The sequence below is a fragment of the Bubalus kerabau genome, chromosome 2 (genome assembly GCF_029407905.1).
Source record: "Bubalus kerabau isolate K-KA32 ecotype Philippines breed swamp buffalo chromosome 2, PCC_UOA_SB_1v2, whole genome shotgun sequence".
In the NCBI taxonomy this organism is placed as follows: domain Eukaryota; kingdom Metazoa; phylum Chordata; class Mammalia; order Artiodactyla; family Bovidae; genus Bubalus; species Bubalus kerabau.
In genome coordinates, this window is record NC_073625.1 from 76,165,362 (window position 1) to 76,184,456 (window position 19,095).

Consider the following 19,095-nt stretch of genomic DNA (forward strand, 5'->3'; position numbering starts at 1 on the left):
TTTCAGTAGCATGGTGTTTATTCTCCATCTGCTTGTATTTTTCCTGTAATTGATTTCTAGTTTCATGTAATTGTGGTTGCAAAAAATGCTTGATATAATTTATAGCCTCTTAAATTTGTTGAAATTTGTTGGGACTTGTTTTATGGCTCAGTATGTGATCTGTTCTGGAAAATGTTCCATGTACACTTGAATGTGTATTCTATTGTTTTTGGATGGAATGTCCTATAACTTTTAAGTCTAGCTTGTATATTGTGTCCATTAGAATCTCTGTTACCTTACTGATGTTTTTCTGTCTGGATGACCTGTTCACTGATGTAAGTGGGGTATTAAAGTCCCTTACTATTATCATGTTACTATCAATTTCTCCCTTTATGTCTATTAATATTTGCTTTATATATTTATTAACATATGTTCCTCTTTTGCTTTGACCTTTTTATCATAATGTAAAGCCCTTCTTTGTCTTTGGTTATAGGCTTTGTTTTTAAAGTCTGCTTTGTCTGATATGAGTATTGCTACCCCAGCTTTCTTGTCATTTCCATTTGCATGGAATATCTTTATCCATCCCCTCACTTTTCCTCTGAAGTGAGTCTCTTGTAAGCAGCATAGAGACAGGTGAGTCTTGTTGTGTTTTGTTTTTATTCATGAACTCTTTGTCTTTTGATTGAAACATTTACTCCATCAATTGACATTTGAAATGATTATTGATAGGAATGTATTCATTTCCATTTGTTACTTGTTTCCTGGTTGTTTTTGTAGTTGTTTTCTGCTCTAGTCTTCTTATAGTTTCTTCACTTGTGCTTGATTTTCTTTATTGGTATGGTTGCTTTCCTTTGTCTCTAATTTTGTGTATCTATTGTAGATGTTTGATTTATCATTACCATGGGGGTCATATATATTGACCTATAACTATATCTACTTATTTTAAACTGATAGTCATTTAATTTCAAACATTTTCTAAAAGATCTATGATTTTTTACTCCCTCACATTTTGTTCTTTTGATGTCATACTTTATATCTTCATGCTTATTCTTTAGCTATTTATTATAGTTGATTTTGAAATTTTTGTGTTTTAATCTTTGTACAAGCTTATTTAAGTGGTTGATCCACAGCCTTTACTATATATATTTGCTTTCACTAGTGAGGTTTTTTCCCCTTCTATAAATTCTTCTTTGTTGTGGCCTTGTCTTTGCCATTAAAAAAATCCTTTAATGTTTATTTTAGTGTCAGTTTAGTATTTATGAATTCTCTTAGTTTATGTTTGTCTGAGAAGTTCTTTATCTCTTCTTCAATTCTGAATAGTAGTCTTGCTGAGGAGAGAATCCTAGTTTGTAGATTTTTCTCTTTCAGTACTTTAAATATATAATGACATTCTTTTCTTGCCAGCTGAGTTTCTGCAGAAAAATCAGCTGATAGCCATATTTAGTTCTCTTGTATGTGACTGTCTTTCTCTTGCTGTATTTAGAATTCTCCCTTTATCTTTAACTTTTGCTATTTTAACTATGATAGACCTCTGTGGCATAGGTCTCTTTGGGTTCATCTTATTTGGGACTCTTGATGATTCCTGTACCTTAATGTCATTTTCATTCTTCAGGTTTAGAAAGTTTTCAGCCATAATTTCATCACATACATTTCACCCTCCTCGGTCTCTCCCTTCTCCTTCTGGGATCCTTATAAAGAAGTTGTCTCAGTGATTCCTTAGACTCTTCTCACTTTTTTTAAATTTGTTTTTCTTTTTGCAGTTCTGTTTGGTTGATTTCTATTATTTTATCTTCCAGATCATGAAAAGACCTTATGCTTTCTTTTTTTATCACCTAGTCTTCATTTCATTCCTTCTAGTGGGTTTTTTACTCCAATTCTTGTATTCCTCAGCTATGACTGGCTCTTTTTTATATTTTCTAGTTCCTTATTAAAATTCTCACTATGCTCATCTATTATTTTTCATAATTCAATTAGCAGTTTTATTACTAATGCTTTGAACTCTTTCTTTGGCAACTCATTACCTTTGTTTCATTACTTGTTTCTTTAGTTTTTTTTTCCTGTTCATTCACTTGAACAAATTCTTCTGTGTTCCCATGTTTGCTTAACTTTCTCTGACTTTGTGAAAATAGAAGAAACAGTTACATATCCTGGCCTTGAAGGGGGGTAGCTTTGTGGGAAGTTTCCCTATGAAGTCTGTATGTGTCCCGTGGCCTTGGCGGGAGAGCTGAATCTTAAATAATCATTGGTTACATCTTCTCCCTGTGTGCTGGCAGCTGTCACCTTGGTGGGAGGTGGGGCTGGAAATGTAGGAGCTAGAACCAAAGCCAAGTGTGAGCTGGGGTTTTTGCTATGCTCCGTGGCTGTCACCACCCTATCAAGAGTGAGTTTGGGTTCCAAGTTGCTACAGCAAAAACCCTGAGGGTCAGGTCTGAACTGGCTCTGTTCCCTCTAAGTATGAAGCAATGACACAGTGTGAATCCTGTGCGAGCATGGAAAAGGAAAGTTATGTCAAAGTGCAGCTAATCCTCTTACCCTTTTTATTGGTCTGTCTTGGTCTCTGTGGTCCAGGGGTATGCTTCAGCCTTATCACTGGGTTCTGGGATTTTCACAATGGTGTTTTGTATATAAACAGTTTCTAGTTTGTCTTCTTATGAAGGGGACTGAAATTGGGAATGACCTATTTTGTCATCCATATGAGATCACTGTCCTCCTCTCCCCAAAATCTTGAGATGAAAAAAATCTATGTCAGTGCACTTGGGAAACTTTCAACCAGAGATGTTTCTGTATTGATTAATTCTTTAGAAGTAGTCTATCCTTTCATATTAAAAGTCAGTCTTTTTCTATTCCTTGAAGACAATGCTATTTTCTGTCTTGAAAGACAATGTACATTTCACCTTCTTAGATTTACTCTAATCCCAGTCCTGGCCAGAAACTAAAAACTAAGATTAACTGACTGTAAAGTCTGGACAGATACATGCTAAATTTGCTAAAAAAGAAAGAGAATGACATACCAAAGAAAGACAGGATTTATTAATTTAGTAGCAGTGGCAGGAATTGTGTATGCATGGGATTGGAGCTTGAAGGAGCTAGACCAATTGCAAGCACTCTCCCATAAAAATACAGGTTATATATTTTGACGAGGATGAGAGAAGACAGTACTTACACACTGCTAGATGGGCTTTTGGAAGTTGGAGAAAGTGATAGCTCTCCCTAAGTGAGATATAAATACAAAAACTAAAATGGCATATAGTGGAAGAAAAGATAAAAATAAAGAGGCAAAGAATTGCCTACTGGAGTAGATAAGCTGCATAAGGCCTGCAAACTCACTAGCTGACTATGTTCTGCAGGAGCCTGGAGGACATTCTGCCTTCCTCAGTAAGTTGAAAGTTTCCCACATTGTTATGAAGATCCGTGTTGACTGTCCTCTGAAATCCAGGATTGATGGCCAGTACATGACACTACATGACACTAGAAAGAGAAAAAGTGTTGACATTAACATCTAAGGACCTGGAATGTATCTGACAAAATGGAAAATACAGAATTCTGAAATAATATAAGGGAGGGGTCAGTGCAGCAACGTCAGAGTGGCAGCCAGGGGTGACTCATGTGAAAATATAGAGATACTTGTTAGAACATGGTAAGCTTGGTAAACATAAATGAGTAGCTGACAAAGATATTGAATTTTTTAATTTTAATCAAAGGAATTCAAGGATGGATTATCAAGAGGCTGAAAGTTTTTGCCTCTGTCAGTTCAGTTCAGTTTAGTCATTCAGTTGTGTCCGACTCCTTGCAACCCCATGAATCGTAGCATGCCAAGCTTCCCTGTCCATCACCAACTCCCAGAGTTCACCCAGACTCATGTCCATCAAGTCAGTGATGCCATCCAGCCATCTCATCCTCTGTCGTCCCCTTCTCCTCCTGCCCCCAATCCCTCCAAGTATCAGGGTCTTTTCCAATGACTCAGCTCTTCACATCAGGTGGCCAAAGTATTGGAGTTTCAGCTTCAGCATCAGTCCTTCCAATGAACACCCAGGACTGATCTCCTTTGGAATGGAATGGTTGGATCTCCTTATAGTCTAAAGGACTCTCAAGAGTCTTCTCCAACACCACAGTCCAAAAGCATCAATTCTTTGGTGCTTAGCTTTTTTCACGGTCCAACTCTCACATCATACATGACCACTGGAAAAACCATAACCTTGACTAGATGGACCTTTGTTGGCAAAGTAATCTCTCTGCTCTTTAATATGCTATGTAGGTTGGTCATAACTTTCCTTCCAAGGAGTAAGTGTCTTTTAATTTCTTGGCTGCAATCACCATCTGCAGTGATTTTGGAGCCCCCAAAAATAAAGTCTGCCACTGTTTCTACTGTTTTCCCATCTATTTGCCATGAAGTGATGGGACCAGATCCCATGATCTTCATTTTCTGAATGTTGAGCTTTAAGCCAACTTTTTCACTCTCCTCTTTTACTTTCATCAAGAGGCTTTTTAGTTCCTCTTCACTTGCTGCCATAAGTGTGGTGTTATCTGCATATTTGACGTTATTGATATTTCTCTGGGCAATCTTGATTCCAGCTTGTGCTTCTTCTGGCCCAGGGTTGCTCATGATGTACTCTGCATATAAGTTAAATAAACAGGGTGACAATATACAGCTTTCATTTACTCCTTTTCATATTTGGAACCAGTCTCTTGTTGCATGTCCAGTTAAGTTCTAGATAACATAGACTAAAGGAATGGCCAGTTTTCCAGGAGAAGGAACTTGGAAAGCAAATGTACCATGCGATAAAGATATGAAGTCCTTACAAGCATGCATGCTCAGTCATGTCTAACCCTTTGCAACTTCATGGGCTGTAGCCCACCAGGCTCCTCTTTGGCTGATTTCCCAGCCAAGAATACTGAAGAGGGTTGCCATTTTTTCCTCCAGGGGATTGTCCCTACTGAGAAATAGAACCCATGTCTATCTGTGTCTCCTGCATTGCAGGCAGATTCTATACCACTGAGCCACCAGGAAAGCTCAAAGTCCTTACACAAAGGTCCATTTACTTGGGTAACCACACACTGGGTAAAGGTAAATAGTGTTATCACTAACCAACTGTGTGAAAGTGGATGACTTAAGTTTCCCAGGGATAAGAGTCGATTCATCTACTACTTGAGGGGGTTATACTAGGTGATTGATCTTTAAAGCATCTTGAAACTTGGGAAGTTAAATATTTTTCTTGTCACTATGTTTTTATACGTTAAATGACATTGAAACTTGGGTTACAAGGTTACTGGATAGGAAGAAAAAGTACTAAAGGAATGTTTGAATCTTATAAGGTAGGATCTTGGTCACTCGGAAAATAGGTGCAGGTTATATGAACATTGTTTAATAATGCTAATAAAACAAAAGAAAGGCTTTCTCATGACAGATGATTTGCAACAGACCATGTAACAATGATGTGAATAATTCATTACATTCTTCAAGCCTTTGCAATATTTGTGATATGAGAATTTGTAGACATGATTTAATTCATGATTTCTTCATTCAGCAATTACTCATTGAGTGTCTATTTTGTGTCCAGACTATACTGGGCCCTGGGAACATAGAAATTAATAAGATAAAATCTCAATTCTTAAACAGCTCAGAGCCTACTAGGAAAGACAGACATATACATAAATATTACGATGCAAAAGATTTGGTGTAATAGAGTATAAACAGAATGCTGCTGATGAATTTGGTAATGACCTTATGTGGACAGGATGCATTTCTACTACAAAGACTGACTGTCACTCAGTTTGAATATATCTGCACTATAACAAAGGTGATTCCCATCATTCTATCGTAAGTCAGCAAGGCATTTCCTTAAAGTCAACAATTGCTGTAGCTATTTACATCAGCTCTGCATTCTGCTGGGATATCATAAACCCCTTTTCTTTCAGGAGATCTTATTTAGCATCTATTTTAACCTTAAATATCACAGAAGGAATTCTTACTGGGAAAAAAGGGAAGACTGTAAATTGAAAATAGAAATTCTTAAATTAGAGTTATGACTCCAATCTGGGCCACTCCCAAGAACCTCAAGGTGGCAGAAGGGAAAGGTTGCAGAAATGAAGGGAAAGAGTAAGCTATTTGGGAGGTGGGGGAAGGCTGCAAAGCAAGTAAAGAATTGTTTTATGGCTACAAATAGGTAGCATAATATATGACGGTAATTTCTACAACTATCCTACTGATACTTTGGAGTGAATAATGTCAGATTCATGATCACCGAAGAAGATTTAGCTTTGGGATCAGGGACCAGGCTTGATCACTCAGAGTTTTTGTGAGGCAGAAGTTTTATTACAGTGAAAAAGGACAGAGAAAGCTTCTGACAGACATCAGAAGGGGCCTTATATATACTTTAACTAGACCCACTCCCACAACATAGATCTTAAATTAACAAGATTAGAACTAACAATAGAAAGATCTTACCAAACCCACTCAAACAAGTCTTAAGATAACAAGATTAGTCAGAAGGTTCTTGTTAAGAAAGAGAAACATGTCCTCAAGCAATATACATTGTTGTTATATAATCATTCAGTTCAGTCCCTCAGTCTGGTCCAACTCTTTGTGATGCCATGGACTGCAGCACACCAGGCCTCCCTGTCCATCACCAACTCCTGGAGCTTACTCAAACTCATGTCCATTGAGTTGGTGATGCCATCCAACCATTTCATCCTCTGTCATCCCCTTCTCCTTCTGTCTTCAATCAGTAGTACAGAGCTTAAGGAAAAATATAGCCTTGAGCAAGATGAGTTGTTTTGTTGGGTAATCATTAGCTCTGGGTTTAAAGAAAGTTAGTCTTAAAGATTGTTGTCATAACAACTCAGAGTTTAAGAAAAATCTATGTCACTAAGACAAAACAATGTAGAAAAAAAGTTTGTCCCTTTCTCCTCCTTGAGGGCCCTGGACTCCTTATCAACCTACCTAAGAATTAACTCTCTCACTACATTTCATTCTTCCTCTTCTAAACCAATGAACCATGTGGTCATTCTGTTAACTCAAATGCAGAAGCTCCCTGAGGTCAACAATTCTCTCTACAATTTTCTAAATTCAGACTCCACTGGGGAACTAATGCTCAGGAACATAATGGGGGTGATAGTGGAGAGGCTGGGTCTGTGAGGAGAGGAGGATACAGTCTAGCAAATTCATGACTGCTTTTAGGATTACCAAAGGAGGAAAGGGAGACTATCTTAGGTGAAAGTGAAAGTGAAGTCGCTCAGTCGTGTCCGACTCTTTGTGACCCCGTGGACTGTAGCCTACTAGGCTCCTCTGTCCATAGGATTTTCCAAGCAATAGTACTGGAGTGGATTGCCATTTCCTTCTCCAGGGGACCTTTCCAACTCAGGGATTGAACCCAGGTCTCCCGCATTGTAGACAGATGCTTTACCGTCTGAGCCACCAGGGAAGTCCATCTTAGGTGAAAGGTGTTATAGGTCAGCATATCTAAAAGTCACAGAAACCACTATACATCATGCCAACCCATGATTGTGAGACTAAAACCTGGTAAGAAAAAATTAATTTATGTTTTGAAATATGTACCTATGGATTAACCAATTCACAACATTGATTGACTCTGCTGCTGCTGCTGTTAAGTCACTTCAGTCGTGTCCGACTCTGTGCGACCCCATAGACAGCACCCCACCAGGCTCTGCTATCCCTGGGATTCTCCAGGCAAGAACAATGGAGTGGGTTGCCATTTCCTTCTCCAATGCATGAAAGGGAAAAGTGAAAGTGAAGTCGCTCAGTCGTGTCCGACTCTTAGCGACCCCATGGACTGCAGCCTACCAGGCTCCTCTGTCCATGGGATTTTCCAGGCAAGAGTACTGGAGTGGGGTGCCATTGCCTTCTCTGGATTGACTCTACAAGTAGTTTTATTTAAAAAAAAATCATATTGAAATTTTTTCTAAAAAATAAAAGTTATATGTACCAGGTAAAGTCAAGTTTAAAAAAATCTCCTTTATATTGATTATCTGTACATCAAAAATAACATGATTATTTTTGGTATACATATATTTTAATTCATTTCTATCTATAATCCTTATTTATTAACATTTTTCTGAAAATCACTTTAATTTTCCTATTACTTGTTTAATTATAATTCCCCATATTCATATCTTTAAGTGATTTCTCTATAAATCAGATTATGTTGAATTGAGGAAATACTCTTTCTACTGGTACAGAGGTGCATGCAAGGTTGATGAACATTTTGCTCAGTGGAAGCTCTTCTCAAACTCTAAGCTTTTTCACATTGAAATTTGTGCTTATTGCAGACCAAGTATTTTCATAGGTAATGTCTTTTAAATCCAATGAAAACCCTTTCTTTGAAATACATTTTTGAAGATAAAAATTGTCAGATTAAGTTTTTACTTATTTATGGTTCATCTAAATGATTTGTCAAATTCACATACAGTTTTTTAGGAAACTAATTTTTATTCTGTTTTAGTCCCTCATATAAATTTTCAAATGAAGCTCTATAAAAAAATCATTTTCATGAATTATAAGATATATTCTGAATCACAAATACAGAATTTTCAAAATTATATATACTATTTGTATTTTCATCTTTTAATGTATTCAGTTCTTCCCGTGATTTCACAGGGGAAAATTTTACTGTCTGTCTACTTGTAAGCTTTTGTTCAGTAATTTCAGTTTACTAAAAATTTTACGATGGGAGATTTTTGGTGATCCATTGTCTAAGATCATTTTGGCTGTTGTAATAAAATATCACAGACTAGATGGCTTAAATGGAAAATAGTTATTTCTCATAGTTCTGAAGTATGGGAAGTCCAAGATCAAGGTGGACTTGATTTTGACGGCCCGTTCCTAGTTCATAGATGCCAGTCTTATTGCTGTGTCATCACATGACCAAGAATGAGCTCTTGGTCTCTTTTATAGGACCAATATATCAATAACCTCAGATATGCAGGTGGCACCACCCTTATGGCAGAAAGCAAAGAATAACTAAAGAGCCTCTTGATGAAAGTGAGAGAGGAGAGTGAAAAAGTTGGCTTAAAACTCAACATTCAGAAATCTAATATCATGGCATCTGGTTCCATCACTTCATGGCAAATAGATGGGAAGACAATGAGTGAGAGACTTGAAACTGAGTGAGAGACTTTAATTTTCAGGGCTCCAAAATCACTGCAGATGGTGACTGCAGCCATGAAATTAAAAGACACTTGCCCCTTGGAAGAAAAGCTATGACCAATGTAGACAGCATATTGAAAAGCAGACATATTACTTTGCCAACAAAGATCTGTCTAGTAAAAGCTATGGTTTTTCCAGTAGTCATGTATGGTGAGAGTTGGACTATAAAGAAAGCTGAGCACAGAAGAATTGATGCTTTTGATCTGTGGTGTTGGAGAAGACTCTTGAGAGTCCCTTGGACTGCAAGGAGAGCCAACCAGTCCATCCTAAAGGAAATCAGTCCTGAATATTCATTGGAAGGACTGATGCTAAAGCTGAAACTCCAATACTTTGGCCACCTGATGGGAAGAACTGATTCATTGGAAAACACCCTGATTCTGGGAAAGATTGAAGGCAGGAGTAGAAGTGGGTTACAGAGGATGTGATGTTTGGATGGCATCACTGACTCAGTGGACATGAGTTTGAATAAGCTCTGGAAGTTGATGATGGACAGGGAAGCCTAGCATGCTACAGTGCATGGGGTCGTGAAGACTTGGATATGACTGAGTGACTGAACTGAATCCAATTCATAAGGACTCTGCCCTCATAGTCTAATCACCTCCCAAAATACCAATGTCTCAATGGGCTAAAGTCAAGGTATCAGCCGGGCTTCCTACAGATTTCTGGGAGATATTGTTAGCTTGCCTTTTTCAGCTTCTAGAGGCTACCTGCATTTCTTGGTCTGTGGACCCCTTCCTCCAGCTTCAAAGACAGTGATGTTGCATCTCTCTGGTCATCCTTCTGTAGTCACCTCTCCTTCTCTATGACCATGCCCTTGAAAGGTTTACTGATTTTAAAGACTCATTTTAAGGATCCCTCTGGAAAATTCAGGATAATCACCCTATCTCAAGTTTCTAACCTAATCATATCTGCAAGGTCCTTTTGCCATGGAAGGTAACATAGGCTTAGATTCCTGGTGATCATTTTGTGTGTAGGGTGTGGGCATGGGGTATATTATTCTGCCTACTACAGAAGGTGATATTTCTCAGCAAAGAATATATTGTGTTTATAAGAAAAGATCTAGAGTTCATTCTGTCATTGCTTTGAAGGGATAGAAAAAAATGACCAAAACTTGGAATAATTTTTAGGACAATTACAAATGAATGTGTTGATATGCTTTTTTTTTTTTTTTTTTGCAAACATTGAGTACTGCTGCTGCTGCTGCTAAGTTGCTTCAGTCGTGTCCGACTCTGTGCGACCCCATAGATGGCAGCCCACCAGGCTCCCCCGTCCCTGGGATTCTCCAGGCAAGAACACTGGAGTGAGTTGCCATTTCCTTCTCCAATGCGTGAAAGTGAAAATTGAAAGTGACGTCGCTCAGTCATGTCCCACTCTTGGACACCCCATGGACTGCAGCCTACCAGGCTCCTCTGCCCATGGGATTTTCCAGGCAAGAGTACTGGAGTGGGGTGCCATTGCCTTCTCCCATTGAGTACTACTTTCCCACATATCATCAAAAAGTCTATAGCTGGATACAAGATCCATTATTGATAATTTCTTCATTTTGTAACATCTTAAAACTTCCACTCACTGTGGCCAGATGCCTATTGTTTGGCTAGAAATTAATTTTGTAATTGTTTAAAAAAAATTTTCCTGCCCAAGCCCACACATGTGGCTCAGGTGTGTTTCAGTAACTTTGCTATTAGTTTCTTTAATTAGAGCTGGAATTCTGAATGCACATGTAAACCCCCCACCTGCAAAGTCTGCATGCTGATACAGTTGAATGAAAGAAATAATCAATGAATGGAGTTTCCTTAGATCTTGGGAAAATCTGTAAATTTTAATCCAAAGATTATTTCAAAGATAAATTCAAAGGGAGATATATGTGACCCAATTTTAAGTTTTTAATAATAGAACTTTGATCAATCTAAATGATTATATGATTGACAATTTATACGTGAATATATATTTAATATTTGTGCATATAGAAACACAAACCTCCACAAAATGGGGCATGTAAATTTAGGAGTTTTCTTAACAGCAAAATTTCTTGAATTTGTTTGTCTTCTCTTTTATGTAACTATTAGAAAGCAAAGACTATTTTGAAAGAGAAGTTATGCAACCCAAGTGAACACAGGTGATAATCCCTAATACAGATGGGACATCTATGGTTGTCTGAAATTGTTGAAAATGGATAAATTCATGAAGAAAAAACAGTCTATGAAAGCACAGGATCAATTCAGTTAAACATATTAAATAATGTCCCTCCCCTGGGGGCCATGCTCCCTTGGAAGCCTCTAGGGAAAGGCTGTACCTTTCCTCTTCTGGCTCCTGGTAGTCCAGGCATTCCTTGGACTTGGATAATTCTAATCTGTGCATCTGTCTTTACGTGGTCATTTTCTTTCTATGTGTCTGTCTCCTCTTCTTACAAGGATACCAGTCATATTGATTTAAGAACCCATTCTATTCCTATGTGACTTCATCCTAACTAATTACATTTGTGATGATTCTATTGCCAAATAAGGTCACCTTCTAAGGTACTGGAAGTTAGGATTTGAGCATCTCTCATTGAGGGGGACACTGTTCAACCCATAATAATTGTATTATGTAAAAAGACTGATTCACCTATGAGAATTAAAGAGATGATCAATCTAAAGTCAATATGGGTTCTATCTTACTTTTTAACACGTCAAAAATTAGTCTACATTACTAAATCTAAGTTTACCCTGTCTCGCCAATTCAGTTTTCTGATTATTACATTGAACAAGTTTGATATGATTTCAGAAAACTGATTGAAATTGAATATATTTGATACATTTATCAATATAGTAAAAACATGAAGGTGCTATTAAATGGGCCAGATTCCATAATTTGTCTTTCCAATTTCAATTCCAATTCTGAATGAGTAACTATTATCTCTGATATTCTACATTGATAAGAAACAAAGGGAATAGGCCTGATTTTAGTTCTGTCCAATCTGCTCCACTAACCTGATAATATACTAATTCTAAAAAAATTATGTACGTGCATGTGGTCGCCTCAGATATTTTATAGAACAAGGCAAGATGTTAGTGAATAAATAAATAAAAGGCATGTACATGTTGAAAAGTCATCTTTCTTAATTTAGGCAATGTGAGGTATGATAGATTTCTATTAAACAAAACTAGGCCAAGATGTGACACTTAAAATTGACTACAGATTCTAATTTTTGGAAACCTATGCATGCAGCAATACAGCTGAATTCAGAGTTGCCTGTGCAGAAATACTTTAGATAGTTATCAACCAAACTTGGTAAAGACTTTCAGAGAAAGACCATCTGGTTTTCATACCTTATCCAGAGCAATTTGTATTTTGTTGGAAAATTAGATTATTTATATTGTATACTTTTTTAATTATACATAAAATGTGATTTTCTTTAAGCTGCCACAAATCATTTTTGGATTGAGATAGTGATCATTCCCAGCATGGTTTCCAGGAATTTATGACAAGCCTGGAACCCCCCCCCACCCCCCACCCCCCCGTACTGTGCCTACTCTAAGTATCAGTTCAGATCAGCCACTCAATCATGTCTGACTCTTTGCGACCCCATGAATTGCAGCACGCCAGGCCTCCCTATCTATCACCAACTCCCAGAGTTCACCCAAACTCATGTCCATCGAATTGGTGATGCCATCCAGCCATTTCATCCTCTATCGTCCCCTTCACCTCCTGCCCCCAATCCCTCCCAGCATCAGAGTCTTTTCCAATGAGTCAACTCTTCGCATGAGGTGGCCAAAGTATTGGAGTTTCAGCTTTAGCATCATTCCTTCCAAAGAACACCCAGGACTGATCTCCTTTAGAATGGACTGGTTGGATCTCCTTGCAGTCCAAGAGACTCTCAAGAGTCTTCTCCAACACCACAGTTCAAAAGCATCACTTCTCTGGCACTCAGCTTTCTTCACAGTCCAACTTTCATATCCGTACATGACCACTGAAAAAACCATAGCGTTGACTAGAAGGACCTTTGTTTGCATATCATGTAACTCTTTCTTTCTGAGTCTTTCTCTTGCCAAAAATATTATCATAAAGTGTTTTTATGGTCAGAGTAAACCACATATCCTGGTTTGCCTGGGACAATCCAGTGAACACGTGCTGTGCTCTTTTTTTCTAGAAATTGTTCTGATTTTTAAATTTTGTAATGATGTATGCATTACAAATTAATGCATTAAAATAAGCTAGAATATGCTTGATAGACTTTCATGTTGTGCTTCCAACTTCTACCAAGGTCTTGTCCCCTAGTGTGTGAAGCTCAAAAGCAGCAGTCAAGTTTCTCTTCAACATGAGATTAAATAGAAAACATGATTAGCAATAACGCATTACTCTTCCCTGACTCCTCCCAAACAACATTGTATCTTTCAGGGGTGTAATGCCAGGTTCATGCTGATGCTAAAACAGAATGTGTTTTGACATTTTAGGTTTAGGTCAACTAATTCCCTCTGAATATGAATGGTGGTAGGAAATTAATTACATACCTCTGCAGTAGCAGTGAGGTATTTATTTTTATGACTGATAGGCTTAGAATATGTTTTTTCTCACCCAGGTATCAGGATGTCACTTTGACACTCATGTGCATACTAAATCAACTCTGCATTTCAGCAAGAATGTATTTCAAAAAAAATTTTCCCCCAGGGAACAGGAAAGGGATACTTTAAGGTGAAAATTCACAGCACGATCTTCTTGGTTATGCCTAATTTTGTCAACTACTTTCAAACATCTAACAAAAAATTTGTGAAAGAAACAAAGGGACCATATAAAATGGCATACAATAACATATCAGTAGAATTTGAAACAATCAGACAGAATAAGGGATCCCCAAGGGAGAAGAAAGCTAGTTGGCTGCTTGACTAATTATGTGCATTAATAGATTTCCATCGGGCCCTCTAGTTTTTAAGAGTTCATTTGATTGCTCAATCAAATTAAAGAGGTATTTCCAGACTCTTCTCTTCTCATGGCCAGGGCATATGTGCAAAAACACAACAAAATCAGGAATCAAAAAACTTAAATTCAAACTCTTACAATTTCTAGTTTCCTCTGAATACTCTGAGCTTCACTATTGAAGCTCATTTCAACTTCATTTCACCTATAAGATGAAGATGACAATAATTTAAGTCAAAAAACTTCTAAGAATTATCATAAGAATAACAATAAAATATAAAATTATATAAATGCAAATATTATTGTTAATCTGAATTGACTTGATCTATATCATCAAAACAATAGTACTGCTTTCAATTTATTCCCCTAATATGTAAATAAGTTTCATTCTATTATAGATTATAGAAAGCTATTTCTTTTTTAAAGTATAGGTATCATATATTATTGAATTTTTTTAGTAGACTTTATTTTTTAGAGCAATTTTGGAATCAGAGCAAAATTGAGCAGAAGGCACAGAGATTTCCCATAAGCCTGTTTCTTATGAATTTGTGTCTCTATTAGCATCCTTCACCAGAGTGGTGCATTTGGCATAATCTATAAGCCTACATTGACTTGTCATTATTATTCAAATTCCATAGTTTACCTTGGGATTCACTCTTAGTATGTTACATTCTGTGGGTTTGCATGAATTTATAATAATTTATAATATCCTCTATTGTAACATCACACAGAAAGTTTCACTGTCTAAAAAATCTTTGTGTTCCACGTATTCATTCCTCCCCCACCCTAGTCTCTGGCTACCACTGATTTTTTTTTTTTACTGTCTTCATAGGTTTGCCTTTTATAGAATGTCATGTAATTGCAATTATACAGTAATAGATTTTTCAGATTGGCTTCTTTCACTTTAGCCAGTCAGTTAAGTCACTCAGTCATGTCTGACTCTTTGTGACCCCATGGACTGCAGCATGCCAGGCTTCCCTGTCCATCCCCAATTTCTGGAGTCTACTCAAACTCATGTCCATCAAGTCAGTGATGCCATCCAGCCATCTCATCCTCTGTCATCCCCTTCTCCTCCTGCCCCCAATCCCTCCCAGCATCAGAGCCTTTCCCAAAGAGTCAGCTCTTCGCATCAGGTGGCCAAAGTATTGGAGTTTCAGCTTCAACATCAGTCCTTCCATTGAACACCCAGGACTGATCTCCTTTAGGATGAACTGGTTGGATCTCCTTGAAGTCCAAGGGACTCTCAAGAGTCTTCTCCAACACCACAGTTCAAAAGCATCAATTCTTCTGTGCTCAGCTTTCTTTATAGTCCAACTCTCACATCCATACATGACCACTGGAAAAACCATAGCTTTGACTAGATGGACTTTTGTTGTTCACTTAGTAACGTGCATTTACGTTTCCTCCATGTGAGGAGAAGAGAATACCTAATATTTGCTATGTGCTAGTTGTCATTCTGTTTAATCCAATTTGGTCTGTAATGAAATGGATGGGATTCCCACTTTCTAACACAAAATAAATAGGTGGAATTATGTTTTGACATGTTACATAGAAGGGCTTCCCTGATGGTTCAGGGTAAAGAATCTGCCTGCAATGCAGGAGACACAGGAGACACAGGTTCAATCCCTGGATCCAGAAGATCCCCTGGAGGAGGAAATGGCAACCCACTCCAGTATTCTTGCCTGGAAAATCCCATGGACAGAGGAGCTTGGCGGGCTACAGTCCATGGTACAAGCAGCAGTGTCAGACATGATTGAGCATTCACATGCGTGTCGTTTTGTGGCTTGATAGATCGTTTAACACTCAATAGTATTCCATTGTTTAGAAACACCACAATTTTCTTATTCACTCATTTACTGAAGGACATATTGATTGTTTCTAGCTTTTGATGGATTATGAATAAAGCTGCTATAAACATTCATGTGCGGGTTCAACATAAGATTTCACCTGTCTTGGGTAAATATCAAATAATATAATTTCTGGGTCATATAGGGTCTCACAGAGTTGGACACAACTGAAGTGACTTAGCACACATGCACATAGTAAGAATACATGTAGTTTTATTTAAAAAACAAACAAACAAACAAACAGCTAAACTGCCTTTCAAACTGGCTGAAGCATTTAATATTCCCACTGGAAATGAATGAGAGTTTCTGTTCCTTCACAGTCTCATCCACATTTGATGTCAGTGTTGCTGATTTTGGCCATTCTAATAGGTGTGTAGTGTTGTTTCAATTTCCATTTCCCTGATGATATATGATATGGAATATTTTTTCATATTATTTGGCAACTGTATATCTTTTGTGTCTATTAATCTTGGCCCATTTTTCAATCATATTGTTTGTTACTGTTGAATTTAAAGAGCTCTTTATACATTTTATACTTATATACATACATACTTTCTTCAATTTAAGTCTAAATTTGGCAATAAGGAGTTCATGATCTGAGCCAACAAAGGTCCGTCTAGTCAAGGCTATGGTTTTTCCAGTGGTCATGTATGGATGTGAGAGTTGGACTGTGAAGAAGGCTGAGTGCTGAAGAATGGATGCTTTTGAACTGTGGTGTTGGAGAAGACTCTTGAGAGTCCCTTGGACTGCAAGGAGATCCAACCAGTTCATTCTGAAGGAGATCAGCCCTGGGTGTTCTTTGGAAGGAATGATGCTAAAGCTGAAACTCCAGTACTTTGGCCACCTCATGCGAAGAGTTGACTCATTGGAAAAGACTCTGATGCTGGGAGGGATTGGGGGCAGGAGGAGAAGGGGACAACAGAGGATGAGATGGCTGGATGGCATCACTGACTCAATGGACGTGAGTCTCAGTGAACTCCAAGAGTTGGTGATGGACAGGGAGGCCTGGCATGCTGCAATTCATGGGGTCGCAAAGAGTTAGACACCACTGAGTAACTGAACTGAACTTATACATTTTGGATAACAATGTTTTAGCAGATGTATCTTTTGCAAATATTTTCTCCCAGACTATGGCTTATCTTTTCATTCTCTTGATAATGTCTCTTACAGAGAAGAAATTTCTAATTTTAAAGAAATCCAGCTTATCATTTATTTCATTCATATCTTTTGGCTTTCATGTTAGTATCTATAAAGTTATCACCATGCTCAAAGTCATCTAGATTTTCTCCTGTTATCTTGTAGGAGTTTTATAGTTTTGTTTTCTACATTTTAGGTCTGTGATTCATTTAGAACTAATTTTTGTGAAGGATGTAAGGTCTGTACCTAGATTGTTCTTTTTTTATTTGGATGTTCAGCTGTTCCCATACTATTTGTTGAAAAGACTTTGTTTCATTGTACTGTTTTTTCTCCTTTGTCAAATATCAATTGACTATATGCATGTCTCTTTCTGGGCTCTCTGTTCTAGTCCATGAATCTATTTGCTTATTCTTCAGTCAATACTACACTGTTTTCATTACTGTAGCTTTATAAGTCTAAAATTTGGGGAATGTCAACTCTTCAACTTTGTTGTTCTCCTTCAGCATTGCCTTGGCTGATATTATTTTGCCTCTCCTTATAGGCTTTCCCAGAGCTGTTCTCCTGTGTTCTTTTACCCTACTACTCTCCACCCAGGTGCCCTTTCCCAGTAAAATCTCTTGCTTTGTCAGCAGATGTGTCTCCTCCGACAATTCATTTACAAGTGTTAGACAAGAGCCCAGTTTTGGGCCCTGGAAGGGGTCTCCCTTCCTGCAACAAATGGCAACTCTGGTGGGAATCTTCTTCACTGAGACTGACATCCTGACCACTCGGGGTACTCAGGGGCCAGCTTGCCTGCCAATGGATCAGACCCAGCGGCCACAACTGGGACCCTTTTGTCCCTGGTCTCCTCCTGACGTGGAAAACTGGCCAGAGTGCCCCGACTGGGTAAGGAACAAGAGACTTTATTGACCTCTCTCCTCTTCCCTCTCTCTTTCCTCTCCTTAACCCTTCCTATCCTTCCTCGTTTTTCTAGTCCCCCGGTCCTGGATGCAGGAATCTGGTCAAAGGGCCTCAGCCTGAGCTGAGGATTGGAGACTGATCACCTCCTCTTGGCAGAGAACTCGAATTCTGGTTTTGGTCTGGTCTGATTTCTGGTAGGGCTGAGTTCCAGTCCTCCCTTCTCTGGAGGCCCAGGGTAAAGTCCCATAAAGCCTTGGTATCTGCAGGTGGTAGGAGACGTCTGTAAGGCCACCCCTTTTGCCCCCCTCTCTCACCTCCTCCCCCTTCTTCTTTCAACCTGGCTTCCTTTCCTCCCTTTGAAATCTTTGAAGCTGTTAGTACTTGAATCTGAAGTTCTGTGTCTCTATAGGAGGTTTTTTGAGAGACTGTATTCTTGTATTTAAGGGAGTGCCTGATGAGGACTGCCAGGTTTATATGTGTGTGTTTTAACTCTGTGTTCTGTGTTGTGATTTTTGATGGCCATTTTGCTTTGTCTGGCCACCATTTGGTTTAGACCTGCTGCCATTTTGTTAGAACTTGATTTTCTTTCCCCATGCCTTGAGACCAGGGCTCTCAGGAACACTTAATCTAGACCATCTCTAAGTCCTGAGACTGAGAGAAAAGGGGAAAAATATTTTAAAAATTTTATTTCAACTTTTTTTTTTGTAAACTAGTAAATTTTATATTGTAATATCTAATTCATGACTAAACTTAGAAAATGAAGCTAGATCTTGCACTGTGTCTGTCTAAATATGTCTTGGTATGTCTTTGTCTCTGGGTAATATATTTGAGATTAATTTGTAAATGAGCTCTATTTAATTGGCTTAAAAAAAGGTAAGCACTTACAAATCAAATAATTCTAAATTAAACAATAAATTCCAGATTCATGTGAACTGGGAAATATTCAGTATTTAATACCTGATATTAATGTTTGTTTGTTGACCTATCTAATATAGACATGTCTTAGAATAATAAACATTAGGTAGAATATTTTATGGAGAAGGCAATGGCACCCCACTCCAGTACTCTTGCCTGGAAAATCCCATGGACAGAGGAGCCTGGTAGGCTGCAGTCCATGGGGTCGCTGAGTTGGACATGACTGAGCGACTTCACTTTCACTTTCTATAGGCTTCCCCA